Source organism: Neopsephotus bourkii, unplaced genomic scaffold, assembly GCF_033783945.1.
Source record: "Neopsephotus bourkii isolate Nb327-2 ecotype Australia unplaced genomic scaffold, CSIRO-AGI_Nbou_v1 NB_196, whole genome shotgun sequence".
Taxonomy (NCBI): Eukaryota; Metazoa; Chordata; class Aves; order Psittaciformes; family Psittacidae; genus Neopsephotus; species Neopsephotus bourkii.
The window spans coordinates 17,250,535-17,278,281 of record NW_026900709.1 but is presented as its reverse complement, the minus strand read 5'-3'; the positions used below and the strand labels follow the sequence as shown (position 1 = coordinate 17,278,281).

Genomic DNA, 27,747 nt, shown 5'->3' with positions numbered 1-27,747 from the left:
TGTTGGGTGAGGGAAGGGATTTTTGTGAGCTTTCTGTTAAAATTCGCAGTGTCAGGACCATACCAACATAGAAATTAATACCAATGGTATACTTTAGTGGGTGCCATTTCAATTTTTTAAATGTCATACGTGTAAATTTGTTCTCTTTCAGTATATCTTTTCAGTGCATTGCACTGATAAATATTTCCACATCTTCTCTATCTTCCTAAACTTGCTAAACAAATCTTTTCACACTGCCGCCAACAGCTTTTGCATCTGTTTTAACTCCTCAAGAGCTCACTCTCCATTTGATGTTTTATGTCCTGTTTGTTGTTGGATTGCTGTCTCCCTGCTGGAGTTTTCCTACTGTGCAGTCACTTTTCCTGTTGTGCAAGCCACTTCCAAAAATGCTAATGTGTTAGCTGTTTGGCCACTGATGTGTTAAAAGGGAATTTTAAATTCCTGCATCAAAAAGGCATGTGTGTATGACAATACATAGATAATAATAAAAAATAAAATATGTATATTATATATATCCATATATATTATATAAATATATATGCATATACCATCCCATTCGTTAGTTAATTGCAGAGATTATTAATAGTATTTCTATTACCAAAACTAGAGATTCCCTAGAGGGATGCATGCGAGGTGGACTCAGTTACATATGACTTTTAGTCATATGAGGTAATGTGCAGGTCTTCGATTTCCTGCTTTGGACCTAGTTGCATGGGGTACTGCAAAAACTCAGATTAAAAGAAAATACACTGCTGCAGCAGCTTCTTTTTATTGTAAATACATCACTCTTGTCAGATGGAGTTGAAAGAAAATGATACAGGGAGGAAAAAAGGGGGGAAGTCCATTGGGACACAGAATGATACTGTAGTTTGGGATTAGCTTCCTAATAGGCACTTGGCTTCATGTTACCATTTGTAAGGGAGAGGGGAAAGGGTGAGCATCTGTTTTAACATAGTGATTTTAAGTGAGCTGAAAACAGCAGCAGGGCTTACATGTATATTTCTATTTTATCTGTTAACCTGCTGGGGCTTTTTTGATTTAGATATTGCCCCTCTGAAAAAAATATACTCCTACCTGCTTGTGAGTTTGCATGAGATGAAATCCACGATCTTCCACTCCTGTGAGGACTGTATGCTAATAATTGTAGAGGTTGTCAAAAATTTCTCTGGGTATTGCTGACAGGTTTCAAATCCTGAAGAAACACCTTCCCTTTTTCAATATGGATACGTTTAGATTCACTCTGCCCCCTGAAATGCCGCCTTCTCCCACCACCAGGATCAACCTTTACTCGATTCAGTTTTGTGGGAGTTTGTTTGTTCACTTTATTTACTTATGTTTCCCCTAATGATTATTGGACTGACTTAATAACAACAATAAATTGTATGATTAGGACACATCTGGTAGCTTCTCTGCTTCATCCCATCTGGTCTTTGGTTAAATTATTCTTAGAAAATAATGTCTCATTTTAGATTCAGAGTTGATTCATTTTTCCCTTCTCCTTTCTCATCCGAACAGTAGGCAGAGCTTGTCATTTTCTTATCTCTCCCTAAAGCCTTCTGCCTCCTATTTATGTACAGGCAGCTGGAGGAAGATCCTGCTCTAAATCTCCTTCTGTTCCCTAGATGTTTTACTGTACCTTTACCCAGAGCCAGTGTTTCTGTTCAGAGCTTTCCCAGGCGGTGCAGCATGGATTTGACCTTCTTTGCTTCAGCTCTACTCCTCTCCCTGCTGCCTGGTGCCACAGTCAGTGAGGGTGGGCAAAGCTTTGTTCACTGCAGCTAGGGAAAAAGTTCTCAGACTGAAGCTGTCTGTCCATGGATTTATGAAGACAGCTCTTCACTGATTCATACTTTGCAAGTTACCTTTAAAACCTTTAAGTCTGGAAAATTAATTTTAGTTTAGCTTTTGCCAAGGCTTCCTACCTGCTCTGGTCAAGTGAATTTTTTAAGCCTTTTATTATAGGCTGGTCTACATGGGAAAAAAAGAAAAAAAAAAAAAAGCATCGTGCTCTCTAGTTGCTCATTCCCTTATCTCAAGTGTCATTTACTGGAATCTCTCTACCGTTTGCCTCCTGTAAAATGTAAACGGAATTACAGGCATATAATTAACTCAACATATTAAGTGTGTGAGGAATGAGAGGCAGTGAGGATTTTGCTGGCCATATCCACAGTCAGAATATTAAAATCTATGATATCAGATATCTAAGCTATTTTCTAGTCTATTGAGAGCGCTGGTTGTGTATGAGCAATTTCCAGCTGAGACAAAATGTGTTTCTGTGCTGGGTCAGCACAACAGGCGATCATTTCTCCTACCTGGCAGAGAGTGGCTGCTTCATAAACCATGTGGCTGCTAGTTACAACACTCAGATGTGCAGTACTACTGCTCATCAGGGATGGGAGATTTGAATAATTGCTGAATACTTGCGAGGGTTTGACTGGAAAAAATGGTACAATTTCAGGTAAGTTGCTTTATCAGTAATCCCTGCCCAAATCACTCTGTTGCATCTGGCTTACTTTATACTTAAAATTGCCTTGGTCCGTGTCTGAGATTGATTTTCTTCCTGATTGTTTTTTTTGTACCTAAGCATTGTGCGCATACTGTTGGTGCTTGCATTATCTACAGATGTAGAGCACTGGGTTCTCAGAGCTGAGGCTTGTATTTGTTTTGTTTTCTTTAATGTGTATCAAGCAGAGCTCCTGTTGTCATAACCCAAATCTGGAACACAAAATCAAAATGAAAAACTGTAAAACAAAATATAGCAGAGGAAGCATGACAGGAAGTGGGATTAATCTCTTTAATGTGTATATTATCCTCTCTAACCGTGGATTTCTGAATGGTGTTTGACATCAGTTTACCAGAAAGAGTAGGAATAGCAAACTGTTGTGGGGTGGAGTCAAATTTGGGGCAACATGAGGGATACCCCTTATAACTTGGATGTATTTGAGTAGTGTATGCCTCAAGGCCAGCTGCTGGCTCTTTCAGATTTGTCACTGTGAAATCCTCTCCTTTAGTCTTGTTCCAGACTGTACCAATACATCCCTCCCCACCCAGTCTGGTTATCTTTTGTTGGCTCTGTATTGCTCTTCCCAGCAGTGATAGTGGATTTTTACTCCATCAGTAGAGCAGAAAGATAGGAGAGAAACAGGGGAAGAGAGATCTGAGAGATATTTGCTTCTGCTTTGAATAAAAGTTAACATTTTTCCCAGCAGAGAGATGCTGTAGAAGAAACAGGAGGGCACACTAGGGAGAGCTTTTGAAAATGCGGCTTATTTCGCTCTTGTGCAGAGTTTTGACTGCTGGAACATATCAAAGTTTGTTACATTTTTACAGCTTAAAAGTTTAGCTGGAAATAACCAGTATCTCAGTTGCACAGTGATTCTTGAGATTTAGGACAAGACACAAACACATGCTGTAATGGACTAGGATATTCTCTAGCCTGCCTCTGTATCCCTTGCCTTCCCCTCTAGTCTGTATAATAAACCATTTTGTGAAAGGTGATCTCAGACTATGCTTGTCCTGGAAAGGTCAGTGTTGCTCTCACCTGCCACAGTTGTGGCATTTCTGTCTTGCTTCAGTTCCTGCAGTCAGGCAGCTGTACAGTGCATTTCATCAGCTCATGAATCTGACAGACCGATAATTTTTTGGTGGGTTAGTTACTTGGATCAGTCTTCTAGGAATGGTCAGGGATGTGGGATCTACCTTGTTCGCTGGTAGCTGCTAAACATTGGGGTTTAGGCTCTTTGTGGATCTGTACCCTGAAGCTTTTAACATTCCTCTGTAATATGCTTTTGGATAACTGACTGAGGTCAGAGCACTATTATGCTGCAGATGATTACAGGGCAAGCTGCAGTTTCTTCTTCTATAAGCAGTAGCTTAGTGTAGTGTAATAGCTGTGAGTTGTAACAGTCTCTTATGCAGGGGTTTTCAGACTCAGCTGAGCGGAATATCATCTGCAGGAGCCAATCAGTTGTGGGCCAAGCTGGCATAGCTGTAGGTGGACGCACACTTCTGTCCATGCTTCTCTGTCATCTTCTCACATTTGCTGTCTCTTGGGCCTAGGTCCATAGGACTGATTACCTCTTCCTTCTTTCCTGGGACCATAAACTTGTGTTTTCATCTGTGCTTTGCAACCCTACAAATCAGGTGTCGCTTGAGGTTAATCACAAACAGTAAATCCATGGTCCCATACTTAATCCTGCAATGATTCTGCTCCTGAGCAGTGCTGAGCAGCGGGATCTGCCTGTACACAAAACAGCATGATAATGACCTCAGTCGATAGACATTTAACTGGCTTGGCAGAGAACCATTCAGACAAGAACCAACAAGATGCCATCAGGAGCTGCCATCATGTTCTAATTTGGAAATTGTTTTTGAGATTCTCTGCTTTGGCAGTTGACCTTCAGAGACTGTATGGATCTTTCATCATCTTCACCCAAATGTGCTTTTCTTGATCTGTGACGAAGGGATTTATATGGTAAGGGAGGTGCCTTCTAGGCCCATCTTCCTATTTCCATATCTTATCCAACAGTTGTTTCAGTAGTTTAAATTATGTGGGGTTGTTACTCTGGATCATGGATATAAATAGATGCCAGCAGCATGAGGCCTTATCAGCTGTGAGCAGCTGTACTTGCCTTTTCATTTTAAATCTAGGCACCTGAAGAGCAGATGAGTAACAAAACTTGGTTTTCTGGAGAGTAAAACTTATTAATTATTTGCAGTTTGTTGAAAGCTATTCCCACTGTGCTTAAAGTAGACTAGAATTAGCCTTGTTGGGGAAGGCTATGACCCTGCTTGTTGGAGCTCAGAGCTAAGGTTCAGGGTGGTCAGTATTAAGGTCTGTAATGGCTTGGGGTTTAAATGCTATGTATGTATGAACAGTCTGCTTAACTGAGTATATTGTTTGCATACATCGGAAAACGTACACAGTCAAGTCTGATTTCCTTGAAAGTGTTGTCTTTATACTCTTAAAAGAAGTGGCTCTTGGGAAATGCCTGAGGATGCTGGGACGTGAAGAGAAATGCACACAGGCAAAATTTTGAAGGACAGGATTTCAGACACACTATGGGGGAATGTTACAAATAGCCTTTCTAAGCGTGATAGGTTAATTTTTACCTCTGAATTACTGTGCAGGCACTGAAACTGGCCTTTCTTCTATTTAATTATTTTTACAGCTAATGTTTTAGTTTTCCATGGGTACATTATTCTGGTAACAAGTTATCCATACAGAAATCCCATGTTCAGACCTGAAAGCAGGACATAGATTTTTGCGTGGCTGAGAGCCTTAGCTAATGTGCTTGCTGAGACTTCAACAGCTTTGCTGAGAGCCACTGCTGATGTGTTTGCTTTGTGCTACTGGAACATGGACACTGGGAAGTTGGTTTTGGAGGAACGTTGAGGACCCAGCTGGGGTCCACAACTTACAGGTTTGGGCTGGTGCTCTGGCTCTGCAAGACTTAGAGCCACAGACCTGATTATAGTAACAGTTTGAGGATCCCTTCTGTTTTGAGATTTGTCATATGGGGTTTCTTATGGGCTGACTCAGTAGGCCAGCTAAGAGTCTTGAAGAACCTGGAGCACTGCACGGTGCAGACACTGGATTTTTACCTCGGAGTAGCAGGGTTTGTGTGCTTAGGGTTTTCCCCTTATCTGCGTATTCCCATTCCCACTATCCTGGACAATGGAAAGCTGACTTAATTTGTTAATGCTTGATTGAAGGCTGTATCAATTGGTGTCTGACCAAACTAAGAATAAAGTCTTTAGCTCAGATATTTTCTCCTGGGATGCTCAATGTTCACAACATTTATGGAAAAGATTGAGAGGGCAAATAAACCTGTACCTGACTGTGCTGCTAAATCCATCTACCCCTGAATAATGGCTTTCTTCCTAGAACAAATGTACTCAGTTTGATGTATCTTTTCTCTTTGCAGTATGAACGGCAAAAGTGCTTTTTTGTTTCCTGCTTCCAGGAAAGCCTGTGGGCCTGTGTGGTTTGTGTGTACCAAGAGGTTAGATAGCAGAGGTATTTTATAGAAAAAAAGAAGCAAATTTTCTGCCAGTAAAGTATTTTGGGTTTTTTCCCCTTAGATACGGTTTTCAAATGGTGAAAGTGTCCAAAAGGAGGTGTACAAGAATACACTACTTACAGTAACGTAACCTCCCACAGAAGCAATGTTCTGTGTGTCCAGAGAAGGGCAGTGAAGCTGCTGAAGGGTCTGGAGCACAAGTCTTACGAGGAATGGCTGAGGGACCTCGGGTTGTTTAATCTGGAGAAAAGGAGGCTCAGGGGGACCTTATCACTCTCTACAGCTGCCTGACAGGAGGTTGTAGTGAGGTGGGGATCAGTCTCTTGTCCCAGGTAACAAGTGATAGGACAAGAGGAAATGGCCTCAAGTTGCACCAGGTTTAGGTTGGATACTGGGAAAAACTTCACCAAAAGGTTTGTTGAGCACTGGAACGGGCTGCCCAAGGAAGTGGTTGAGTCAACATCCCTGGAGTGATTTAAAAGGTAGGTAGATGTGCGTAAGAGACATGGCTTAGTGCTAGACTTGGCAGTGTTAGGTTGTTGGACCTGATGATTTTAAAGTTCCTTTCCAACCTAGAGGATTCTATGATTCTTATATTTACTTCTGTTTGCCTGTAAGGGGTAGAAAAGTACTGTTCTGTCCTTGGGCTGTGGTAGTCTACAGAGAATAAATCAACTATGAGTGAGTTTGTTGTAAAATCTGTTGCCATCTTATGTTGAAGTTCTTGTTTCCTGTGTCTAGTTTTGCAGTATTTGTTATGCAGATTCATCCGTAATATCGTGTTATGTTGTGCAAGACATCTTGACTCACCTAGGGGAGCACCTTGCTGTGCACTGTTTTTTTTAACTTTCAGCTGGAATCCCAGGGTCTTCCTAGCCCTTGGTTTAGCCTTTTCTGCTTAACAGGTAGAATAATCTCTAATAGACCGAGCAACAGCACATGGCTGAGCCTCCTCTTCAGTAGCATGTGACCAGAGCCTAGTCAAAGTAGCACTTGATAATTCTTACTAACTCAGGAATAAAGAGAAAGCAAGCAAACAAAATCTGTCTGAAAAGGTAAGTCCAGTATGTCTAATTTACAGTCCTTCTCTGATCTTTTTATTGTATTTGTGACTTTGGATAATTTTCATTCAGTTCAGTTGTTCCATTGCCTGGCTGAAGGAATTGCTAAAATCAGCACTACCTTACTTCCATTTCCTGAGCTGAGAAGTGTAGTAGTTCAGGTACTAAAGTGAATCAGATACCCTGGCTGGAGAATGTTTGTAGTTTGGCAAATACTGCTGCCTTACACTGTCAAGTATGCATATTTATACAAAACCTCTTCTCTTTCCCCAGTTTCATGGTGTTCTCAGTCTGCGTCTGGTACCACACAGCTCTTCCTGAGACAGCACATGCACTGCTAGAGGTAAGGAAGAGCGGATATGAAGGGTAATTTTGTCCTGGGTAGCATGGTAGACAGGGACACTGTGAGAGAATTCATATTCTGTGGGTCTTTGGTTCAGTATGTTGATGAAACTCATAAGAAACAAATCTTCGGTGGCTTGGGACATTTATCTATAGCTACATTATTATAACTCAATAATTCATGGTTTCTTCACTGTGTTACTTATGAAATGCCATAAAGTATGAGTAACCAACTGAAGCTGAGTAGTGACTCTTCAGGCTTTCCTTGAGGTGATTTTCCCCCCCACCCCGAGTGGTATTGACACAGTTATAAAAGCTTTAGAATCTGTGCTGGGTACTTAGTCTCTATTACACCACTGTATAATAGTACTGAAGTATATCAACATTGATGTATATTTACCTATGGAAAGACTGAGATATAGAATGAAAATTAAAAGTTGACTTGTCTGGCTCTTGTACAAAATATTCCAGGTAGGAAAGGGATATAATATCCTAATGTATGGTGTAGCTATTATATTAGGTCTAAGGTTGCTCTAGGTTATTCTTTTTAGCTTCTCTGTTTTGTCCAATATGCTTTTCAAAGATCAGCTTTTTGTACTACAATTATTCAAGGAGTGGGGATACGAAGATGAAGCAATAACCTTCTCCAGAGTGCACCACTAGTTATTTTTGGCATTAGCTTGCTGTACTTTCAAAAGCAGAAATGTTCATTTTGCTTCAAGTGACTTTATCCTCCAGAGCTTGGTGGAATGATTGTGCACAAGATAGGGAGCCATCACAAATTCCATCCTGTGGGTTGCTTTGATGTTAGGAGCTGTAGCCAACTCCAGAGTGTCAGAACAATGGATTTAATTTCTCACCATCATCTTCTGGGAACAGTGGTAATAAGAGATTATGATTTATTGTCTCACAAGTATTGCCTCAGACATGCATCCCTGCTAGCTCCTTATCAGCTGTTGTGCTGGGCTCTCTTTGGCATGGGAAAGCATAAATCTTCCAGCCCTTTGGGAAGTGCCCATTTCAGTTTTCTGTGTGCCTCTCCAGATAATAAAGTTGTTTGGAAAAGGGGAATTCAGAAAGGAAGAGTGGTCATGCTTCTGGGTTTGGTTTATATGCAGCTGTTGGTGTTTAATGTGGCTGTCTGTTTCTGGGCTGGGGTTTGTCATTGAAATGTGGTCCTCACAGGAGTACTTCATTACCTGAGACAGGTATTGCAGAGCTTACTGTGATTCAGCTCATACCATGTTAAGCAGGACAGGGGTATCTTAAATTTCAGAGTTTTCTGTTAAACCTGATGTCACTTTTCAGCTGGGATAGACTCCTTAATCTTCTTGTTGTCATGCTTTAAAGGAGTTCCAGGGACAGTAACATCTGTGCTGTCTGTATAGGGCTGATGTCTGTTTCAGGAGTCAGTTTGTGCTTTTATCCAGTGTCTCTTAATAGCACAGAGGGAGCAGGCCCTGTACCTTTCTCCAGGAGGCTTTACAGGATGGCAGTAACTACTGGCATCACATCACGCAGGCCTTGGGGCTCCTTCACTTCCCGTTGACTTGTGAATACTTCCGAGATCCAGAGCACTCCGGAAAAGTTGCTGGTTGCAGGTGGGGGAAGGTCAGTAGTCACGTAAACCCTGAGCTTAGGTGGTGAGGTACGTGGGCATAGATGACTGAGGAGGTTGAATCATGGCTTTACTGAATTGATATGGAATGGCTATTCTGTTTCTGAGAGTATCTTGGAGATTGTCCAGCCTCAACCTTCCCCCAGAATTGCTGTGTTGAAAGGAAGGGGGTATGATTTCCTTTACCGTCTCCCTCTTTGCTTCTGTACTTCCTTTCTTTTTGTTTACAATTGTTCTTTAAAGAAATAACATAAACCCCCCTCACAGACTTTCATAATTTTAACAAAACAAAAGGGAGGTGTATAGGAGCCTCATTCATCACCTTTTGTCACTAGGCTTGATTTGACATCTGAGACTACAGAGAAACTTTGGCAAGTGCCATGATTTCCCGTGTGGGGGTAATAAGAGAGAAAAAAGCTGTCAGTTGAAAACAGCAGGAGCTGCATTAGCAAATATAAATTAAACAGATGGCTAAGATACTGCAGCTGTCGCATAGAAGCTCCAGGAAGATCTTTAGCCTAGAGCTGCAGGAGGCTATTTTAAAAGGAAAGATGAAAACAATGACAAAGCAAACTTCAGCATGACGAAAGAGACAATAGAGCCATTCAGATGATTGTATGAAACTTATCCACCACTGTTGGTTGGGTTTTTTTTTTCCTTCACCTTTTCAAATCTTAGGATTATAAAATTAATTTAGGATCAGGTATTATAAGATCACAGTACAGGTTTTCATAGCTTGGGTTTGTCTGCTGGGTTTTATAGGTACTCTTCTGCACAAGACACTGGCTCTGATGCATGCTCTGGAAAGCGAGGAGGAGTGTAACACACTGTGCAATTTTGATCTTCAAGTGTTTGCTTTACAGCTGTTTCAAGAAAAAACTTAGGAGAGAATTGTTTATAAATAAAACATTTGTGGAAAAGCAGTGTTAAAAGTGTTTCACATTTTGGTGGGTAGAGGAAGCACATGCATTTAAAGTGTCTTGAATGTTCAGTCTTAAGGTAACATTTTTCAGACCCATTTTCATCTGAAAATTGACTCCTCTTTGCCTTTGTGAAAGAAGTAATAAAACTGCATCCAGGTACGTTTGTTATGTTAAAATACAGACATATATTAAAATGAGGGCAAATTGGAATTTGCTGCTGTTTCTCAGAAGCCAAAAGGCAATAATTTTCTAACCACTGTGTCCCTAATGCATTTTCCTTGATTAGAACTGATGGTTTGTCATAGATACCTTGTGTGTAAGGTAAGAGACTGCCTTTACAGTTAGATGAAGATGATGTGAATTATGAAATAAGTGCAGCTGCATTTGAAGCCTGTGTTTTACATTCAAAGAAATAGTGTGCACGGGTAGATTCCTAGGCAGGCCGATTGATCTCGAGTTCTGCTTTTCCTGTTTGCCTTTTTTATTGGGAAAAAAATACATAAACAAAATTAAAAAAAAAAACCATGTACTTATGGTTTAATTTTTTTAAATGACGCCTAATAGGCAAGAAATTATGGATTTGGATTGTACTACAGACCCTTGTGCAAAATTGGTGTATTTTCAGTTCTGCATATTTCTTCCAAATTGTTTTGTTCCTGTACAGTAAATATTTTTAGGTGTACGTAGATCTGATCTTTATCTCTGTCTGAGAGCTACAAAACCTGTATATCAAAAAATGTAATGTTTTGCTCCTCTGTATTTATCCTTCCTCCAGTCATCCCCAGAAAGTTTGAGTACATGAGCTCTAGCACGCTCTGGAAGTCTGTGAACCTCCATTCTGTTAGAACTACAAAGTTCTTCATTGAGATGTAAATGCTCTTTACTGCCTAAATCTTTGACCTGTTCTACACTTTTACTGATCTTAGTGGTTCAGACATAAATCGTGAAGGATATCAAAGGTCAAAAGCAGCAGCTTGAACTTACTGGTGTAAGCTTGCTGAAAACATGTAGCCTCAGTCTTCCCATACTGTTTAGGGTGCTTCAGCTGCCTCTCTCAGTATAGAAATGAGCTCCTCAGCATTTAACTGTATTTCTTCCTGTGGTTGTGGCTTTGTGCTTCAGTATAGAACAGAACAGTTGATCATTCTGAATAACTGTTGTTTCTGCCCTTTACATTTCATCTCTACCCCTGCAGAAACTTTGGAGCAGTTATAAATTCCAGAAGACTAAGAGGGAAAAAGCCTCAACCTGAGTGTATGCCTTTTCTTCCATTTTTGCTTGAGAGAAATAAAGTTGTCCTTGAAGTGTACTTGAACTTTACAATGATAAATGTGGGATATCTTTGTCAGTGATGGAGGCATGTTTCAGAGTAGGTGACCTTCCACTGGGAGGCCTTGGCCTCGGCCTTGGCCTCCACTTGTTCTCAGGCTTTTGCTCCAAATACTTTAGCTAAACTTGACTGCCAGGATGTGCTCAGCAAAGGAACAGTTTTGTGTAGGCAGGACCCAGGGCATACTGAAAGATTATGCACTGAACACTGCACATTCCCTGTGAACTCTCTTCTGGGAAGACATGAAGGGTTCAGTCTGTGAGATGAGAGATGACAGTTAAGTGATGGGAAGGAGCTAAAACAGAGAAGTGAGCGGAATGGGAAGAAAGATAGCTTTGTCTTTAAAGGTGGTTAGCCTTGAATTTTCCTCTTGAGCATCCCAAAGGCAAGAATGAACTTTTCCAGCTGGAAATGTAATTAATGTTTAATGGTCATAGTTTGCCCCTGATCTTCATGCAGACCTTCTAGTGTTACCAGTGGAGGATGCTATGGAGGGTGGAGGGGTACATGATTGCTATGCTGTAGGCTCAGCAAATGGAGTTGTGCCTGACCTATGGCACACAGCTAGTCAGGAAAATGTCTTTATAGTTTTTGAAAGAAGACTGTGACATAAATTTTCATATCCTAGGAAGTGTTAATATCTAACTTTCATTGATTAGGCACAGCTGCTTACATGGAAAATACATGGTAGTGCAAAAAGGAAAGCTGATCTAGCTTTTTTTAAATGCTGTCATGACAAGTGAGTGCTTCTTAACTGGAAGCAAGAAAGCTCAGCCTTTTGGTGCTTTAGCTTTGGTCTGTAGTTTAGCCAGTCTGCAAAAAGATTTCACGTGTTTTGGCTCTCTCATTTGAGCCTTGTTCTTTTTAAGCCTAGTCCAGAACTGTCAAGTCTGGGTTTAGGTCAGTGCTGTTCTTCACGCTATGTAGACAGGTACACTGATGACTGAGAGAACATGTAGTAAATATAAATTACTTCTTATTATTATTCTCATAATTTCAGAGGTCACAAATAATTCTTAGGTTTAGCAGGACAGCACATCAGGTAGTCCTGGTATGTGGCTGTGCATTTTACAGTACTATGTTAGTAAATAATGGGTTACTGATTAATTTCCAGTAGCTAGTCTTTTTGTAATTCATCTCAGTAGCAGAGAAGATTGAGTTTCATATTTAGTTTTGCTTTAAAGTGTACTTAGCTTTACTTTTCAGTGGAAAGCAACTGGAAACACCTGCTTAAATTTGGTAATGAAATTATCTTTCATATGGCAAACAAATTTCATATTGTTAAGTAGATTACTTCCGTTAACTGTGACAATTTCTGTCTCTGGATTTTGAGATCCGTTCCAGGTTGAAGCACATCTGATCTGCAGCAGTTTATGGGAAAATGTTTAGCCAGTTTGCAGCCCATCACAGATTTGAAACATGGCTCTGCCAAAGTGATGCTGTGGTGCATAGATTGGGTGCTGTGAGTATTAGAAGCTACTGAAGATGGATACTGAGATACACCCTTCTAAAATAAATACAGGTATTTACTGAACAGAAACCTGAAGCAAGCCCTTAGGTAGTAAGATCTGCTGCAGATTTGCGGAAATGTTGAAAGGCAAAATGTAAATGTGCAACTGGTGGTAGCTGCAGGCTACAACCCCAACCAGCTCAGAAGAATGCTAAACATGACTAGAAAAAACATGGCAAGTAGAAAAAAAAAAGGCAAGTTTGGGAACCTGGCATGATGGCGCCTCTCCACCTTTGTTAAGAGACAAATAACAATTGGTTATTAGATGTTCTAAACATCTAAACTGAGGTCTTGATTAGAAAATAATAATAATAGCACAGTTGAAAATGAGTGTCGTATGAACTAGTTTCTTGTACCACAGTCTGTATTCTTTGCAGTTGCAGAAGTAGTTTCTAGGCCTTCACTCTGTTGCTGTTAATATTCTGTTCTTTTCTGTTCGGCAGAATATATCTGACCAAAGTTTTATCTTAATTGTTTTTATTCCTTTGGCTTGTTGTTTCGTAAAGAAAAAGAAAAAACCCTGTACAGTTATTTTGTGTGAAATAGTAAAGTCAAATGCATTTATTGATGAAGGGATTTCTTTACAGAGGGCTCTATTGCTTCTAGCTTATTTACATAAATGCAGAGGTTTGGTACTGTGAAAGCAGTAAATACTATCCTTCATTTGTTGTGTCTGAAATATGTTGATCTCAGCTACCCTTCAAGGTTTTGCCAGCGTAACTCTCCTTTCTTAGGATTGTGGAGAAATTGCCCTTAGTTGACATACAATGTTCTATGCTAGATTCAGTTAAGTAACACAGAAAATGTGCTTCTGCCAGTATAGCTTGTCTTTTTGGGGAACTGGTATTATCTGTTCTGGCAAAATCTCTTTTTTACCTGTGTAAACTGCATCTCAACTAGGCTGATGTGCTAGTACAGGTGTTTTAGCAAAGCCTTTCTGCTGTAGAAAAGACCTTACTGATAATACCACGAGGTTCTCACAGCAGATGAAAGGCACAATACAAAGGGCTTTACAAACATGAATTAAGCTTCACAACACCTTTGTAAAATAATCATTCTTCTAGCTTGCCAAATGTCTGTTTTCTTTTAATGTGAGATGTTTTGCAGGGATGAGAAGGAAGGGTAGAAGACTCAGAGTTGAGGCAATTAATGTCTGGTGACATTGATAAACTAAACAAATTTCTAGCCTGTTGTGGAATCCTCGGCCAACTCCATCTGGTGTTTAAAAATGTCCTAGCAAAATCAGTGGGTTAGAGTACCAAATAGCTACTGGTTGCTGGTTTCACCTGATCTTTGATGGTATGAGGAGTTCTAATGCTGACAGTCTGCAGTTCCTTTCTTCCTGAAAACCTGGATCTGGCTTTTGTGCATGTGGTGTTCTCATTAATACTGTTTTTAACTACAGTGATCTCTCTGATGGATTTATATTAGACACTTGCAGTCTCATACTGTTCATGTAGGTCAGGGTATGAACAGCTTGCACAGTTAAGGGATCTCAAAGGGAATAGAGAGAGGAACAAAACTAAAGATATGCACAAGAAGGATTTTTAAAGTCAAGCCACTCAAAAATCAGTGTAGTCTGATACTAACTGTGCCCATGTGGTCTTAATTCAGATGTTTTTCTGTGCTAATTATTGTGTCATCTTTAATTACATTATCACATTTATTTCCTTTTCATCTCTTAGGGAACAAGGAACAGAAGAGCTCCACCGGGATGTAGGTTAATTTTCTTTACCATTCAAAAGCGTTGCTTTTGAATTTAACCTGTAGACCTTTAGGCAGGTCCAGGTATTTCTGCAGTCCTCTGTTAAACGCCATGTCCTGGATTCTGTATTAATACATCTATCAAGAATTCAAACAAGCTGTGTGATTAATCTGCTTCCCAGTTCAGGGCTTTTGTGTGATGGTAATAGTTTTCACAAACAAGATACCTTTCCTTACCAGGTGTAATGAGGAACTCTACTTTTGAAAAGCTGTCCCAGATCTCCTGAAATTTGGGTGATGGTGGAAACGTCTGGGCTGAATGTGTTCCCTCTCTTAACCTTTCCTGTGTGCTACAGGAGGTTCCATTAACTGTTTGGCAGTGTGCTTGATCCTCTAAGAGGTACTTGATCTAGTCAGGGTATTTTTGTGCTCTGTTTCCACAGCAACAGCACACTTTCTCTTTTTTTTTTTCCTCAAGGTAGCTGATGCTTTGAGAATTAGACCTGTGGAAAAGCTTGGCCTTCTTGTCTTCTATTGAGATTTTGGCTTGCACAGGTCAAGAATGGAAAGTGTAGGATGGGGAGCGTGTGAGTCTCAGAACAGTCAGTGTGATTGTGAAGTGACAGCGGAAGGAACGAGGCCTACTTAATCGTGGGTTTTAGTGTTAATAAAATGGTTGTGCTGAAAGTTGTGGCTACAAATGAAAGGCCTGGAACTGGGGCATTAGCAACCATCATTTTAGCCCTTTGCAGATGCTCTTGTAATCATTTAGGACCCATGCCCACTTAATGTGTTCATGCACAGTATGAAAGCAGGTGTACATTCTTCTGTCTCTCTGCTCATAGACACTTTTTGTGTGCATGTCATGATAAGAAACCTATTCTTCTGTCATGACATTCTTCCTAGCATTGTGGGGAAGGGACATGTTTAATTGCTCCACTGACATAGGAAGTAAATGTTAAGCCACTTCTTTGGCATGGTGTCTGCTGTAGGTAGCAAGACACTTCACTTCAAACTGAAGTACACATGCCTGTCTCAACATCTGTTGCTGTGTGGAGGGCTAAGAAACTTTCATTTGAAATATTTCCATAGATCAGTCCCTTGTTGTTACCGTGTAAAGGTGGATGAGAACAGAAGCATATGGTTTGATACTGATATATTTCTGCTGTTGGCTTTTCTCATCTGTAGTTAAGAAAGAAGTCTCTTATGTGGATGTCTTATGTGCACCTAAATACAATTGCTCTATTTTTTTTTCAACTGTTTTACTTTGCTTCTTCCCCAGTATCCTGGCCCTAAGAACTAAACTTGCATCTTTACCTGCAGAGCATATAATTTGTGGTACTGGGCTGTTCCCTGTGGTTTGTTTTGGGGTTTGTTTTTTGATGTTGGGTTTTTGTTTGCTTTTGTTTTGTGTTTTTTTTCTTCTTTACTCCACTTCCTTTTCTTAGGAACTGCATGTTTTAGGTAACATAATAAGTACTGTTCTGCTCTTAACACACTCACTAATCAAGTATGTCGTGGAATAATCTTAATTTAAAATTCATACAAGTCAGTTATATTACTAACACTGGATTCAGGCATCTCCCTTCTTTTAAGGGTGAATATGTAAAGCAATGTCTGTCACTATTTTATGCTTTTGCAGTAAAGGCTTCTGCTTGATGTCAGTGTGGTGGCTCTTCACCACACTGTACTGTGAGTAGTTTTGAGTCAGGATGCTATAAGTTTTATATTTTTCTCTGGGAAATAGTAAGCAGATGTGTTGACTGGCAAAATCAGTGGCTAATAGGTGAAACCACATAATCTGGGGTTATCATGGAAAGGTACATAATTTATATTCATTTTTACAGTGATAAGGCCAGAAATTCACTGATGCTTATCCATATAAAACATGAAAAAGCTATTCAGGATTAATCGTCCAAGTTGGAAATATCATGTATGTACAAAAGCCAGAAATGAATTAAAATACCTTTTATTACTTTCTAATTATAAGCACATCTGGATGTACTTTTCACATTAAAGATCTTGAATTTAATTCAAAGATGAAGAGCATTCCAGTACTGAACCTTTTTAAAACTGAATATAAAGTTTAAAATTTCAGATCATTGCTTGACTTCAGCTCTTCCTGGCTGTACCTACCTCTTTCTGACTGCACATTGAACTGTACATTTTAGTTTACTCAAGAACTTGTTTATTGAAAGACCAGAGGTGTAAAATTCTACATCTGCTTAATATTCAGTAATTTCCCATTAAGCTACTTGACACAAGTTAAAATTTATGTTAATACTGTCTTGATTAAACAGCACTTGTTATCACTCACTGTGATGTGGCCAAATCAGTTTCCTAGCAGACGTCTCAATAAAGGAGATATACTACTGTAACATGTCTAAATTGGGTATTGCAGTAATGTTTTTCACTTACACAGCATCTTTCTTCAGAGTACTTCATTTGATCATGTATGATACTGGAAAAGCATACAAAGTAATATAATGACCAAAGGAAATCATAATCGTGCATAAGCAAATCTAAGGATGTTCTGCATTTGATCTGTACTCTAGCTGCAGTGTAGCACAAAGCAAATGTCTGACACATGACACCAAACAAGTCCCTGCCTCATTTTTTTTTCTAAGAATTGAACTAATGTTTTGCATTTACTTAATGGTTACATTTATCGATTGCATTTTACAGATAGCATAACTGAGAGCAGACACTGAGGGCAGTGTGCCCAAGATCCCAGTATTTCCTGTAATTCTGCTTGTGTTTTCCTGATGTGATTTGGAATGATTCAGTTAAGAACTATATGTAATTTCATATGTAATGGTGTGTGATGTATCAAGTGGCTCATCAGATAATGTTCAGGCTCACCATTTCCCTCTGTGCATGCACCTGGCTGAGTTTTCTTGTAACCCCGACTCATTTTATTGCCAAATTTTCCCAAGCTTAATATGACATGGGCCACCTACTAAGGTTGATGTCCGTATTGTGTTACAAGGTGAATAGTCCAGTTGGATTTCAGCCATCCCTGAATGCCAAAAGCACTTTCCCCAGATATTAAAGCTATTTCTTGCATTTGTTAGGTCTTAATATAACTCAAAGGCAGTTGAAGCAATTTTACTTAAAGCAAGGATGTAATATCTCGGTGCTGCAGGCAAAAGTTAAAGAAGCTGAAGAGCAGTTGACAACAGGCTGAGAAGGTGGAGGCGCTTGTTGGCATAGCCACGAGGCTGCAGGGGCCACTGCCCTCCTGGCCCCCCTTTAATTCCCTATAGCCTGTTGGGGGCATTGCTGGTGGGGAGGTGCTAGATATGTGAGCTTTGAGTTTGATGTGAAGCTGGTACTGTAACATTTAAGGATATCGCAAGTAAGAACTGGTGAGAGATCAGTGAAGGCTTTCTGAGGCATTAATGGTCCTCCCAGTGGAGTCCTCTTAAATTATTCATGCCGTTTGAGCTTTTAGGCAAGCTGAGCACTCTGCACTCAAATGTGGTAGTAGAAGGTAAAAGGAAATTAACCCTGTGGTGATGTATTGAAAGTTTCTTACCAAAGTAATAATTTTGACAGTGTGTTGAGGGGACAGAAGCAGGGGGTATCATCTCAACTCTGAACTGGTCTCGCAAGTTCTCATGTGCTCTGCAGCAAAGCAGTAGACACACCCCTTGAACCTATGTTGAAGTCCTGGGGTCACTTCCTGCCCTACCCTTCCTCATCAAAGTATGTCTTCCAAATCTCAAAGAAGGTATGTCTTACAGCTGCAATATGAGATAGTACTCAAAGCTTTCCTGTAGAAGCCTTCAGTGTATAAAGGCTGACTGTAGTAGCCAAGATTTCTCAATGATTTGCATGTCAGGTACCAGGAATCTGTACCTGGATTCCAGCTTAAGCCTGTAGATATTACTGTGTTTGTGATTGTTTTTTGAACATGTTTAGGTTTCCTTAGGTAAACTCCTTATGTTTTAGGATTCTTCTTTTCTTTCTCTCCTTTCTACCATTTTTAATTTATCCCATCATTACGTATAGTAGGACTGTGTGCTCAAGGGGGCTTTTAGGAAGGGTTCAGAAACAAGAAGCTTTTAATGCAGTGTCTCTATAGTGTTAATTGATCTGGGGTATTTGTGCTGGAGTGGTCTCTTATATCCAGCTTTTACTCCCTGTCTATCCCCCAGCTCCTCTGAGGTTTCACAGCAAGTATCCAGAATGTAAAACAGATCATTGCAAATTAGTGGAGAATGACCTCACTTAGAGGCTAAGAGTTACTTTGGGAATGGAGTGGAGAAGGTGGCTGTAAATATAAATCCTTTGCTGGTGCATAAGTTTAAGGATGTCTAAACTTCAATTTACCGTGTGAGCCTTTTGTAAATAGGACAAAAATGTATTTGGAGGCAGGGAAGATAACTTGTGGTGGAAAAATGCAGTACCGGTGCCAAGTACTGGTTAACTTGTGAGCACAGGACGCAGATTTCCCCATGTGCTCACAGACACTTTATATCCAGATTCCTCCTTTTTCTTTCCCGCTACAGAAACTCATGTTGAAGGGTAATATTTCTAAAAGCAAATTATTACTTAGAAGTGCATGGTCTGTGGCTGCGGCTTTTAGGTAAAAGAGTTCTGAACATTTTACCTTGGAAAGTGTATGTCTTCAAGGTAAGAGGGAGTTGTTTGGGCTCTTTTACAGCCAAGAATTTGATGCATTTGGCACTTGACATAAGCCTTAAGAATAATTTGATTAAAAGACTGTGCCTTGGAGTCCAGCAGTCTGCAATAGTCTCAGTGAACAGTATGTATCCCTCCATGCTGTAGCTTTCACGGGAGACTAAATAGTGTTTGGGCCACAGCAGTAAGGACCAGCCTGTGTATCATAACTGCACCGAGGACCCTTACGAGACAGAAAGGAGAAGAGTTTTAAAAGAACCAAACAAGAAGTAAAATCAGTCTTGTGAAGACTTGTGAAGATTGTTCCTCTGGATTGCGTTCCTGATCGTGCAGCCACATAGCTGCATCTTAAATGAGCCATTGCAGTTTTACCTCCTGGACATTTTTCAAGCTACTGAACATTTATTTTGCTTGCAGATACGAGCAATACATACTACTGAGTACTCTTGAGGTCCTAATGTTACTAATGGCAACCTCTGAGTGATGATTGAGAAGCTATGTTGAAAGGTTTGCCTTACTTTTAAAATATTCTAAGCATTTGATAGTTAAGCAGTTAAACGCTTTGTGACATTGGCTCAACTACAGGATTTCCTTATAAACATCGTTGATGACAGATAACTTAATGTGTTGGTTTTGCTTTAGCGTCAATCAAGATGTATGATTTGTAACAAATGCAGTGAAAAAGGTGCAGCAAGGTCCAGAAAATCTGTCCAAGGGCTTTAGCAGTCCAGGCTTTTCTTCCACTTGCCCTGCCATCATACATAACAGAGCCTTTTACAATAGCTCTGTTTGTGGTTGGTTTTGTGAATGATTGCAAAAATTCCTGTTGTTTTGTCCTTCTGTAGGTGATACTTTCTGTAGTATTACTGCCTCTAAAATGTCACAAGCAGGTGCAGTCAGGCATGAACCCCTCTAAGCCCTTCCTCTCAGTCAGTGGTACTGGGGTTCTCCATTCACCTCTACTGGGTGTACAGCAGGAGAACCTCACTTGGCTTTCAGCCCAGCCTTCAGTTCCCCCCATCAGCAATCATGAAGGTAACCTGCAGAGCCACTGCAGTATGAATGCAAGCCTTTGACTTGAAACAAAGCAGCTGTGTGCCTGTCTTTCCTTGCAGTTAGCAAAATAGGGATATACCAGGTTTATATGGCAAGGTTTTGGTAGCAGCAGGGCTACAGGAGTGCCTTCTTGTGAGAGGTTGCTAAAAGCTTCCCCTGTGTCCAAAGACCTAATGCCAGATGGCTCCAAGACAGACCCACCACTGGCCGAGGCTGAGCCCATCAGTGGCAGTGGTGTGCCTCTGGGATAGCATACTGAAGAAGGGGGGGAAGTTATTTTGCAAGAGCAACTGCATCTGGAGGGGGAATTAAGTAGGGACCTACACTGGAGGGTTCTTCATGAAGAACTGCAGCCCATGGGAAAGACTCACTTTGGAGAGTTCATGGAGGACTGTCTCATGTGGGAAGGGACCCCGGGGAAGAGTGTGAGGAGTCCTTCCCTGGGGAGGAAGGAGCAGCAGAGACAGCATGTGAGGAACTAACCACAAGTCCCATTCCTTGCCCCCTGTGCTGCTGGGAGAAGAGAAGGCAGAGAAAATCAGACATAAATTTAAGCCCAGAAAGAAGGGAAGGTTGGGGGAAAGTATTTTTAAGACTTGTTTTTTTTTTTTTTCATTATCTGACTCTGATTTGATTGGCAATAAATTAATTCTTTCCCAACTGGAGTCTGTTTGCCCATGACAGTGAATGATCTCTCTGCATCATTAGTAGGAAAACTGCTCTCCCTGTCCTTATTTTGACCCACGAGCCCTTCATTGTATTTTCTCTCCCCTGTCCAGCTGAGGAGGAGGAGTGATAAGAGTGGCTTTGGTGACCTGGCATCTAGCTGGGGTCAAGCCACCACAGGGGAAAAGGCGGGGAAATAAAAAACAGTAGTCCAAGGATGAGAGAGCAGGGCAACACCACTCCTCTCTGTCAAGAAGTGTGACAGGAAAGTCCTGCTCTGGAGAACAGGTAAGATTAGCCTGGGAAATAAGGGGGAGGAACTGCAGAGGCTGGGTTTCACATAAAGCATGCTGGCTCCATTTAAGTATTCAGCATGCCTGCCATGCTTAATAATGTTGGTATTTAAATAGTTTTAAAGTAGGCTTTGAAGTTAGAGCCATGTTGAGTTAAGGTAGAGGTCAGTGTGTTGTAACTGTTGGCTGAGCATTGATAACAACTCTGTGTACTTTCACATTTTTAAGCCACTTGGCAAAAAAAAAAAAAAAAAAAACAACAAAAAAAGGAAAATTTAAAAGTATGATTTTTTTTTTATAGAAAATTTTGTAATTATGGCACTTTTATGTGGCAAACCCCAACAAATCTCAGAAGGCTGGTTTTTTTTTCTGCTTCCACAGTACTTTTCTTCATGGCCTAATTGAACATGTGAAATGAAACTCTTGGGCCTGGATTTTTCCCTCAACATGCAGAGAAGCATGTGCTTATAGTTTTAAATTTTAAACCATGCTTGTCAAGTGTTTTGAAGCAAGGAAATCCCAGATGAGAAGGAAATGGGTATCTCCCATTCGAATCAGTGTACAGGAGTAATGGCTGTGCCTGGGAAACTGGTACAGAGAAGCACTTCAAACTGCAACCCCTGCAGGCACTGGCAGCAGTAAAATGGAGGAAGTTTTAAAGAGTATCGGTGTAGACAAGCCCAGCACTGCTTGTGTGGAAGGAATTGGTCCAGAAGATTTTATCTTCTGTTTAGGTTTGATGTGCCCTGCTTATGTCATACTTCCTCACTCTTCCTTCTAACTTCCAGGACTGCCTTCTCGTGCAGGTGAGGCTTCCCTTCCCTGGTCGTTGCTTGAAGAGGCTGTGAGAAACAATAGCAGAGGGTTGAAGAAGGGCATGCAGTTGTGTTGCCTGTGTTGTCAAGAGCGTTTAGAATACTTGGGATGGTGATTGCTGGAGGCAAAATGCTGCTTCAGACCTTTTAAGATACAGATGAGTGGACATTGCACTAGTATAAAGAGGCCAGTATCTGTTGAAAGAGCAGTTACAGGAGAGCACCCCAGTGCAGGTGGAGTTGGAAAAAAGGTGAGGTTCCCCACCCCCCACCCCACTGTTTGAGAGCAGTGTTTACATAATTAGTAGAAAAACTGCCCTGAAATACCTGTAATTTTGTGTATATTCCCGTGGGGAAAAATGCGTTCAGAGGTCTGTGATTTTGTGTATGTTCTCCTATGGGGACAGTAGAATGTGTGAATATAAACCACCATTGATGCCACATCTTTGGCACATCATCTGTCTGTTCCTTCAGGTGTGCACAGCCTTCCTGTGCACTGTTTCCTCAGGGGTCCAGGGACTGTCCTCAAGCCTTGGCCTTCAGTCCTAGTGTGAGTGGTGTGGTAGGTATGCCTGTCTCCTTTTTTGTCTCCAGCCTTGTTTCCTGAATGGATCGTGAACGTCTGTTGTAGATAGTGTCTTCTGTCTTGTCCTGTCCCTGGCTCCATGTCCTTTGCTCCGAACTGGACCTTGGGCCTTTTTGATTACTCTTTGCCTGGGACTGTCAGTGTACCTTGTCACCAGCACACAGCTCTGCCTGCCACATCCAGATATGGTGGGACTGCACAACATAAGTGCCATGGGGTCTTCTGCTCTTTCTCTCTTAGATCTGCCAGCCTTTGGTGCACACTGGGACCACAAAGCATTTTACCAACTGAGCCAGGAGAGATGCAACAAACTACCTGCAAGATCACAGTCCCCTTTTGCAGCTGGAACAATTGTAAAGGTGAAAATGTGATAGCACAGTGTTAGAGTGTTTCTTTTCTTGCTGGTGGTATTTTAGTGGGGATTTTGTTTTTTGGTTTGTTTGTTTTTTTTTTTTTTATGAGGCTGTTCCCTTCTATTAGCAGCCACCCACAATACTGGTAAAAAACAAGTGACACACTGCAGAAGTTCTCTTTTCTGTCTCCCCATCCTTGCCACAGGACCAACAATGGGAGATGGCGGTTACACACTTGGTGGTGTTCACTCTGTTACTAATATGGGTTCTTGGAATGAAAGGGATCCTAAAGTGAAGGGATCTACTTGAATAGCAGGAGGCATAAGATCTTGTCAAAAGAAATAAGTAATTTGTCTTTTTATTTTTGTAGCACCATATAGTTTCTTTTGTCTCAGTTCAGTGATAGCAACTTCCATCCTGTAGTTCCTAAATTGTCAGAAGTATCATCCTCCCATTCTGCCCCTTGTATTTAGGAAGGTCTCTAGAAATATTCAGAATACCTGTAAAAAAAAGTTATGGATCAGTATTGTTGATTACTGTTGCCTTAATTTCTGTTGCAGCTTTGCCTAAACAATTTTCTGTTGTCTCTTTCTTAAGCTTAAACTGTAAGCTCTTCTCAGTTCCACATTTGTGTGGCACACTTCATAAGACTTTTTATCACTGTAGCTGCAGTGATATAATTTACAACGTGTTTTTCCTGCAGAATAAACTGCTACTGGTATGTCTTCTTTATTGCCCATAGTGGATCAGATCATCTGTCCGCCAAGATTCAAAGTCCTTCTCTTATCAACAGCAGCTCTGTTTAAGAAAAAAAGATGTGGTAGATTAATATTTTACACTTTTCCTACATATTTATTGTTAGTTTTGCCTTGAAACAGGAGTATTTCTGTGCTTATTGTTATTAATTTAGATATGTTTATTACAAACATTAGTGTTTTATAGTAGTCTTAACGTCAGTGTTAATGCCATAGTAAACGGTACTGGATAATTGTGTATGATGTGAAACTACATAATCTCAAATTACACAGATTTTTGCCCATGAGTTTCATTATATATTCCCATGTTTTCTTATTAGGAAACAAGATTAATAGTTCTTAATCTGTCCAGGCTCTGCTCTTGACTGCTTTGGATTTTTTTTCATGTGCTTCTTAAACCTCCTGTCAGATTGAAAAGGGGAAAAAAAAGAAAAGAAGAAACCCAGCTCTTTATGGTTTGTTGTTGTTTTTTTTTTTTTAAAGTCCATTACTTCAATGTTTTTCTTGTGGTTTAGGGTAAAGTAGTGAGAACCGAACAGTGTTTCACAGTGGAAAGCATGTTAGTACTTGTACTATTCACCTTTTAATTCCTTATACCTCTTAATATAAATCAATTTACATTTTTACTGCATTTTTCACTGTCACTGCTTATTGAGCACACAGTGTACCTTCATGGAGGTGTCTAGTTTTTCCTCTTCTTTTGAGTTAGTAATTTATTTCTGACCCTGTTCAAAAAACCAAGTATGAGTCCTTATAATTTTCACTGTTTGGTACTTTGCTTAAATATAATATATCATTATGTTTCTTTTTCTTAATTCAGTTCTCTTAGGGGAATACATATATATGAAGTGATTGTTTGGATTACAGTTTGCTTGCATTGCCAAAGTGCATAGTGTCCTCCTCACAGGTCAGGTGCCAGCTGTTTTGAATGCTCTGTGAATGCCGCACAAAAAGTAAATCCTTCATTTCGCCTTGTTTGCAAGCTACAGAAATCAGGTTTATCAGTCAAAAACTCACTGTGCCACCATTTCTGCTTCTTCAGAGCACAGCAGTTACTACTTCACATCTCTAAATTTTCCTACTGTGAGTGATTCAAATAGATTTTCTGTTCACTAGTGTCATGATTTTACCAGGTTTTATTGACAGCTTGCTTTACATCAGTGTTACGTGCCATTTTTCCTGAATTTGTGTTCTGCATTTTGTCCCATGATTTGTATAATGTGGAAGTTGTTTCCATATTAATTGGATTACGTCTTTCTCTTAATACAGAATGTTTTTGTTAGACTCTGTAATCCTCTGCATGTGACAGATCTTTTCCTAACTCATTAATGTGATGTGCTCTGGTTTATAGCCCACTGTGATCACAGCCTAGTGACTTCTGTCATTCTACTGCATTTCAGTTTTGCTTGTTATGTTCTTCTCTTCTTATGTGGCAAAGTAATTTTCTCTCTTTTATATCATTCTTCATCCTACATCAGCCTCTTGAGCCCCAGATGTTAGTGGTCTAAAAATGGAACAGAAATTAACCCTGAACTCAGAAGACCCCAAACACTCTTTTACCACTTTCACAGGCTACTGTGTATGAATGCATCTCGATGCCTCTCACAAAAAAAAAAAACCCTTTTGAAAGGGGCCAAGGCTGTATCACAGTGCTTTGGGGGATACCTGGAGTAACCTGGGCTATGCAGACAAACTAGTTATCCAGATTCTGCAGCTATATTTTCCCCCAACCTTTTCCTTTAACTGCTACCTTGAGGGGACTATTCAGTGCTGTTTTGTCTATAGCCAGCCTACAACACTAGCTGTCTGTTATGTACTCAGGGCTTACCATTCATTTGTCAGCACATTCATTAATGTTACAATATTCAGAGTATTAATGAGTTGCACATTATTTCCATACCACAGTTTCAAAATGTGTCCTTGTCTTCGGAGACCCAGGCAGGCCTTGCTTTCTCGCATTGCCTTGGTTATAGAGCTGCCCTGTGCTACAAAGGGTACTGGTAAATGGGGGAAAGGAACATCTGCTGGCAGATGATGGTTGAGAGAAAATCCTGGGCAGAGTCCTTTGCTGGAGGTCTACATTTCTATTTCTATCAGCATCTTCAGTTGTCAAAATTTACATGCTGTATGCTGGGAATATCCTGATGCTTGCTGTAGCAGGGAGGCATAGGATGGTTCCTGTGTTTACAGCAGCTAGGTTTAGGATGCAATACGTGGACACTTTATTTTGCTGGCACTGGGTGCCCCTAGGCCTCATTTGTCAGCATAACAGTAAGTGCAGGTTCTCTGTTGTCCTCTTCCTCTCATCTGTCTCAGGGAGCTGATGCCTACATCTCGGAGCTTCGGTGGGGTTAGGGAAAGTCTGAGCGATCGAGATGATGCAATTCGACTTCTTACTCATGCAGGGGCTGGAGAAAGGGCTGCCCAGTTTGTAAGAACTTCATTGTGATGGATTAACTTTCCTCTTGAATGACTGCGTATGGTACATCCAAATGAGAGATTGCAAAGCAGAGCAATTAAAAGGATGGTGTGGGCAGGGCGTCGGCGAGAGGACTGCGCTGCCTTGGCATGGCCTCCTCCAGCATATTGGGCATCGGGGTCTCCTTATGCATGCACTTCCTGCTGGAGCAAGCCCTGCCTCCTCCCGAGTGCTCCAGTAGGTCACTAATGAACCTCAGCGGGAAAAGACAAAATGCAGTTCATGAATAGCTTTACAGTCCCCTTTCTCCCACCCACCCCGTTCTCTGTCCTGGGAATGTGCTGCCCACACAGTGACCAGAGAGGAATCTGGAAGCATTTGCAAGATAATGCTATATGAAATGTTCCATTCTCACACTTTGTTCTTGCATTTTCAGAACTGTTTATAGATTTCCTTTCAGTTTGCATGAATAAGCACATCACTCCAAGACTAAAAAGGGGAAAATGCATTTCCAAATATGCAAAGCCACATAACTGTAATAAATTGCTTTAATTGCGTGTGGTGTGTTTAGTTTCTGGAAGCCTGTTGTGCATTTCTGACTCCAACAAGTAGCCTTTCCTGTTTGCTAGCTGCTGTTTACCAGGCTGGCCACCCTCCCAGAGTAATCCTCATCCAAATTCTCCAGTTGACAGATGCTCACCAAGGTCTCTTTTGATCTTCATATGCTCAGTGTCATCTTGGATGTTGCTCTGGCAGAAGCTAAAGGTAGAGACTAGGTTTTCTCCCTAGGAATTCGGAGACTTAGCATATTTTTAAACAATATGTTTTTCATCTGGTTTGTGATGTTATTAGAAAGGTATAAAGTTACAGTTCAAGGCAGAGTTGTCCCACTTGTCAATACAGTTTCAGCCAACTAGTAAGCGCAGGCAGAGGTCATTTGTATCATCCTCCTCAGGTGATCACAGCTCCTCAGTACTTGAGCAGTGCTGTTACGGTTACTCTTTTTCCTGGTAAGTGCCAAGTTGCTTCTATTTTCTCTTTGTTACTCTTTCTTATCTTTCCCTTTACTCTTTGGGAGGACTAGGAGGGTGTGCTAGCAAAGTTCTTCAGCTTATTTTTGGGTGACAAAAGCTCCAGAAGCATAACGATGCTATTTTTACTGCTGGCTAAATGGTATTTCTCACTCTCTGTTTTTGTCCACCATTGCTTGTATTTGACCTATTGTTTTTTGTCTTAGTCTAGAAATGAACATGCTTTTTAACTTTTTCACCTTCTGTAAGGTAGTTTTGGAGTTACGGAGCTTAAGTTCTTCCCTACGACTATGGAGTGGTTTAAGGTGTTGCACAGTATGAGAAAAGGTCCTACTCTGAAGCTTTTCAACTTGAAGTTGAAAAGGAAGTGGGAAAGATTAAAAGGAAGCTTTTCTACTTTCTGTTGGTGTTTTACCCTACCTGCAGTGTGGAAAACCTGGTAGGTATTGTTAAGATTAAATACAGAGAAGAGCTGACAATAAGGTGTTCTCTTCCTCTGGAAAGAGTTTTTAAGAAGGTTCAGAGTCCATTTGGAGAACTAAGACGACCCTTCACATTATGGTGGCCTCTCTGTGCCTGTCATACCCTTAGCCTTCTCTGAGAGTCTCCAGCAAA

General features: G+C 40.6%; 1 protein-coding gene across 3 annotated transcripts in view; it reads left to right on the top strand.

The window, feature by feature from the left end:
- NDST2 (N-deacetylase and N-sulfotransferase 2) overlaps window positions 1–27,747 on the top strand; it is a 135,533-nt gene that overhangs the window by 46,021 nt on the left and 61,765 nt on the right. The window lies entirely within an intron of this gene.